Genomic DNA, 7,012 nt, shown 5'->3' on the forward strand with positions numbered 1-7,012 from the left:
TTGAGGAGAGAGCTCCGGAGCCCTCCACTGAATAAACGAGCTAAATAGCCCCAATCGAGCGATCGCACCCCCAGAAACAACATAAACAGCCAGGGGAAAGCATATAGCATGAGCAGCAAAAGCAAAAAAGCAGCCCAACAATCCGTTTCGAGCTATTTTACCCCGAATCAGCGGACCGCAGGGAGCTGTGAGATCTCTCAAGATGGCAGCCTGACCAGCACGCGGGAAGGCCCGAGCGGAACACAAGAACAAGAAATGGCAAACATTGACATAAACAAAGAGTACTTGGAAAACCTCTTCTCTAGAATGAGGAAAGAGTTCCAAGAAGATTTGGCCAAAGCGGTTAATACCTTAAAGACTGATATGAACCTACCAGCGGCCAAAACGGACACCCTGAATCATAAGGTGGAAGCCCTAGAACAGGCCCAATCCTCCGCGGAGGAAGAAATCAATCGCCTGCATTGGGAAATAAGGGGGCTCAAGGAAAGTGCCGAGGACCAGGAAAACCGTGATCGGAGGCAGAACCTAAGGCTAAGGTATGTCCCAGAATCGGTTGAAACTGACCAGTTACGCACATACCTGACAGATATATTTGTCCTAAAGAGCACAGTGGGGATCTGTGCTACTGGGGGTATTTTGCTGATGTTTGTGGGCAATACTGAGGTTCTCTATCTGACCTGATCCTATTGAGGACTAAGGGCCTCATGCAGTAAGCGTTGATAAGGGAATTATCGCCATTTTATAGGCAAAATTGGGTTTGAGATTCAGTAAGCGCCGATAAGTGCTTGATTTCGCCAGGTTTCGGAGCCGATTATTTTGTTATGGCCATTCGCCTGCCGATAAGCCTGTTTTCGCCACTGATCGCCACTTTTTTAAATCGGCTGGATTCAACAAAAAAAAACAGCTTATCGGGCCTGATCGGCACTACGAAATTGAGATGTTATGGCCAATTTCTCCCGCCAACTAAAGTTGGCAGTTTGGAGGGGAGAACGATCGCTAAGGCTGCCGCAACGGCACTTAGAAAAAAAAAACTTCTGTACATCAATGGAGTCAATGGAGCGGGGACGTATAACAGTATAGTACTGTTTACGTTTCATTGCTCACAATACAAACGTCATTTGCATTACAGTGTGGGGGCATTCCCTGCATTGTGTCACAGCTGACGTGTATTATTTGCATAACATTATACTTTTACATGTTTGCAGCATTTGCGGGTCACATTACTCATCATGTGATGATGTGCCAAGGGAAAATACTATACTCAACTCTTAAAGGAGAACCTCACATCATATCACACATTTTAATGAACTGAGCGACAATTATTTACATGATGTTACACATGTCACACATGTCACACATACACAGTATATTCATCTTCCTTTACATTACACAATGCTAGTAATGTGTCACGCATCTTTAAACGTTCATGTACATCTGTATTCTCATGTTTACATATACTTTTGAGTCCTCCCTATTTTCATGACGTCACTTATTGGACGCTCAATCACATTGCATGTTTACATTGTAACCGTAGCATTACAAGCACTTCAACCTAACTTATACACACATGTACAGTAATTCAGCATTGGGACACCTTGTTAACTCATTCTATACCAACTATCCTCCTTACAGAAATGCATGCATATGCACACGACTATTCATTGTTGTCAACATGTCACAATAACATGCCTAATTACACATGTTACACAAAACTTTTCCCACGTCAATCTCAGCCTTTTTGCCTAATTACATGACTGACTGTTGCGTTCACAAGTGTTACATGCATTGCACATGCAACTATTTATTTGCAAGCAATGTTTCTACAAAGGTTCACGTCACATCATTGCCAAATATCATCATTCCCTGCAGAATACACACAACAAATACTTATAACAAGAACTGCACACAGCTTGCCACAGAAGTACTTTATTATGTTAATGTAACACCTTGCATTTTACTATGTCACCTGACATCATCACATACCTATTTAAAGGACGCCCATTACCTGATCATTCACAGCTACTCATTTCAAAATGTTGAGATTGTTTAGGAGACGGAGGAACATTCTTTTCTATGACATGCTTGATGATGAAGACAATCATATAGGGCAAGGGAGGGACACACCGAGGGACAGTGACAGTGACAGGGACAGTCACGCGGATACGACAGAGACAGGTAGAGGGACAGGAGATCAGAGGAGAAGACAGAGGAGACAAGTTGTGCCTCGTCCGCGTCTGTACAGGGAGAGAACCCTGTTAGATGGGATGAGTGAGGAGGAGATTGTAAGTCGCTATCGTTTGAGTTCAGCAGCAATCTTAGCTCTTTATCAGGAGATAAGGGGAGATTTAGATTTTTTCACAGCCAGAGGTCGTGCAGTCCCTGGGCTTGTTAAAATGCTGTGCTCATTACATTATCTTGCTTCCGCGTCATACCAGACAACTGTGGGCATAGTGGGCGGGGTCTCGCAATCTACATTCTCGCGGGCCTTGACCCAGTTTCTCTATGCACTCAATAGACGCGCTAGGAATTATATTCATTTTCCTACAGAGGCGACAGAGTGGCTGGAAGTCAGGACTGGCTTTTATAATATAGCAGGGATACCATGTGTGCTGGGTGCAATCGATTGCACACATGTTGCTTTGATTGCACCTAGTCAGAGTGAGCATGTGTACCGCAATCGTAAGCACTACCATTCACTCAATGTACAGGTGGTATGTGATGCGACGATGAGGATAATGCATGTGGTACCCAAATTCCCTGGTTCCAGTCACGATTCCTCCATCCTGAGGAACTCTTCAGTCTTCCATGCGTTCGAAGAGGGACATTTTGAACATGGTTGGCTGCTGGGTGAGTACACATTTACATGTTATAACACAAAACACATTTTTATTTAGGAATGTTGGCATTGTACAATTTGATCACTAATGTCAGCTTATGTGTGCTCCATTCATTATAGGTGACTCAGGATACGGAATTAGGCCGTGGCTCTTGACTCCGGGGCTAAACCCTCAAACTGAAGCAGAGGAGAGGTACAATGCAGCCCATATATCTACAAGATCTGTTATAGAGAGGACATTTGGCCTACTCAAGACCAGATTTAGGTGTCTGGACAGAACTGGTGGGGCTCTTCTATACAAGCCTCAAAAAGTGTCTGATATTATCCTTGCCTGTTGCATTTTGCACAATGTTGCACTCAGGCACAATGTACAGTCAGACCTAGCTGAGCCTGTGGTAGACGAGCATCCCACCCATGTAGCTGCTGAAAATGAACAAACAGCCAGTGGTGGCCAGACACGCCAGAATCTCATCAATTCATTTTTTTCTTGTAAGTAAAAACATATATGTTCCAAGTTATACTTTTATACTTACATTATGTTATCTTAACAATAATGTTTTTTTATATACCCTTCTGGTAGGACACAGATGAATATGGGTTGCACACCTTTCTTCTCTCTGCTGTGTGCACAAAGGGATGTGGCACCGGTATGTTATTGTTGCACAGGTTATATAATCCCTCTTCAATTTTACTTTAGTTGTGTGTATGTGAATACAACTGGGGTAACAAAGCACTAATATTTTAGCATTGTGTTGTTCCTTATGCTAACACAATACACATATTATGCCCATATTCATTCATGCTTCTAGTATGCTTACATACAATGTTATTGGTGCAGTGTAACATGTACATCCATATGATGTGTACACCAGCCTGATTTACATTTTGAATGTCATGAAATATACATGGTGTTGCACATTTAACACCAAATACACACTTTGCTGTGTTGTTAACGGTACTGAAGATGGCATGTCAATGTTTGCAATTTATATATTGTTCCTTTGCATTATAGGTATATCTCCAGTATGACTGATCATGGTATGTATATTTGCTGACATCTCTCATAAGATGTGCCTACATCAATCTTCCTATAATTATTTGTAGTAAAAACCCAACATATTGGTTTAAACACAAATGTTACATATATGTACTTTCTGTATCATGTATATGCATTTAGCTACTCTTGAGCTTTCATGTGCATTGTATTAGAAAATGATTAATCCCATTTCATCACATTTTATGTATGTTTCCTTATAAATTCCATTAATGTAATATAGAGGTGTTTGGAGACAAGGGGATAACTGTAGTTATTTCTTTACTTACGGGAGATCATTCATCACGGATGAAATTGACATCATAAAACTCCATGCATGAATGCCTGCAATCACAACAATGCGTACTACATCTTATATTTAGCAATGTTGGTGTTTTGTAATGCTAGGAATTAATAGTCAACATTAATTTAAATTTGTGACATGTGTATGTATAAGTCACACGTGTGTGGATGTGTCCTACATGTACCAAGTGTTAAACTGTTAACAGAGAAGACAAATTTGTCGCTAATGTTACTGTCATTTAGCATTTATAATTTACCAATATGACAATGTTGGTAATATTTTTGGAATATAAATCACGTCACTTCATCATTATCATGATGATAATTATCAAGTATTTTCACAATTGTAACGTCAATCACGTGCACATTAGCATAGACACACTTTGTAAGACAACTGTTTGTGTCTGTATCAATTTGTGTAGGATCCATGTATAACACCGACAAATGATAACACCAGCTTTATTATGGTAGCTTATATCATCATATTGACTATACTATGTATTTTTAGAACGTTTAATAAACACAGTAAACTATAGTTAGTTAGGTTAATGAAATATACACAGAAACGTACTTCATTACATGATGTTGATGTCATATTCAGAACTTCATGCATTGTAGGGGACCACAACATCTGGCCAATAACATTATTTGCTACAGTCCCAAACCATTTTATCAACATACCCATGTAACAAGAGATTTTTAACAATAAATGGCTAGTTGGTTGTAAGTGTCCTTTACATTGGGAGAAGGAGTGGCTCAGTGAGTAAAGACACACACTGGCACTGAGAGTTTGAAGCAGGGGAGTCTGGTTCAATTCCCGGTGTCGGCTCCTTGTGACCTTGGGCAAGTCACTTTATCTCCCTGTGCCTCAGGCGCCAAAAAATAAATTGTAAGTTCCACGGGCCAGGGACCTCAGCCTGAAAAATGTGTCTGTAAAGCGCTGTGTACAACTAGCAGCGCTATACATGAACATGCTCATATTATAATTATTATTATTGTTACATAGTTTCGACAGTCATACGTTCCATTACACAATAGAATACACAAATGTGTTAGCAGAGTGGGAATGGTTGTTATATATAAAACACACCATGCCATAAAATGATAGTAGTCATTAAAGAACACTCAATAAAAATTCATGAGGCACTATTTTGCAACATCATTATGTTAATTAAGTGCTTATGCAATATAGGCATAAGGGTATCACATTTTTAATTGTTTGTTAATAAGCGCTGCAAGCAATATAAAATTAGTTCCATATGTAGTATAGTAGTCGGTGACTCCTCCTCACAATCATCTCATATAAAGGTAGACTCTTCTGAAATCATACATTGATCCGATTGTATCTTCCCCGACATCTCTGAAATACAGCAAACACATGATGGTCAAATATGGCACCTTACTATATATGTATCCGTGACAACGCATTACACAGCTCTATATGATTGTGTACATACACACGTCACTCACTTATATGTTAGAAGTACAAGTGTACATCAGTATGTAATGTTTCTTTAAATTTGTAGCAGGCATAACTATGTATATGATGTGAACGTTGCCTGTATACTGAAAAATGTGCGCGCACATCTTAGTGTGCGCACGCACTTCACGCTTGGCTGCACTAACTGTTAGCGCATGCGCAAAACAAAGCGTACGTTGTGCGTTCAATACATCTTGAAAATACCATTAAACATAAAATCTTTATTTCAAATACAATGAATACGAAACTACATTCGTTCTAAACGAGTACATCTGTATTCTTTTTAAACAGACGTGTTTGGACAGAAAGGACGGCCGATAACACAATGCGCAAATGCAATACGTGTGACGTCATGTTAAACCAGCGTGAAACGCACGCTAACACTCCTCCCACTCAATTAACATTCAGCTAACGCCCAGTTGGCGCCTACAAACACTGAGCCGCACACATGACACACTGCAGTTACCGTTACTATAACAAAACATGACAGCCAATAGGCTTTGAGGCGCGCACGTCGCTTGGGGGCGGGACTTACATCCGTAATCCTTTTTAAGGACACCTTGGCCCATGACAAGGGTCCCACGTCATACGTGGTGGACCCGCTTTTAAATGTTGCATGATAACAAAACAGGTATGTGTTAGAGTTATGTTAAAATGTTGCTAATATGGTTAAAGGGATAGGAAAGTACGTATATTTATTCCGTCAGCAATGTGTACTACTCTTTCAGGTTATACTATATTGTATTCGGCAACAATTTCTTTGTGATCGCTACATGTTATGCAGTCTGCAATGTTACGCTGTATCCACGCATTGAAAGGGAAAATGGTGGTTAAAAAAAAAAAAAAAAAAAAAACATTTAAACGCACAGTCAACGCATAACGGTTGTTATATTTACCATTCTTCTAGAATTAACTGTTCGTCTGGCTGCAACTGGTCGCTCCAGAAATGCAAGGCATTTTCATCCACGCTTGACCCACCCGCTGAATCCAGTATGACACACATCTCCTCCATGAAGCGCTCATAGGAATCGCCACTGCTTTCTTCAAACAATTGGTCGGGAGGTAGGTTCATTTCTTCTGGTTCCCATTCCAATGCATTTTCAGCTGAAAGGCTTGGTACATAATCATAGTACTTTTGTTGTTGTACAATGTGGGTCTCAGGAATGGAGGGTGCAGATATTGCAGCAGGTATCGATTCACACGGAACAGTAGTAGCGGATCCATTGCTATTGGCATTAGGAATAAATATGCCTTCACAACAATATATGTGCCCTCTTTCAGGGTAAAATGCTTTTCCTTTGCAATCTTCCAGAAACCATAGGTGTGTTCTAGCTTATCCTGCACACGTTCAAAAAAGTCA

This window comes from Ascaphus truei, chromosome 7 (assembly GCF_040206685.1).
Source record: "Ascaphus truei isolate aAscTru1 chromosome 7, aAscTru1.hap1, whole genome shotgun sequence".
Lineage (NCBI taxonomy): Eukaryota > Metazoa > Chordata > Amphibia > Anura > Ascaphidae > Ascaphus > Ascaphus truei.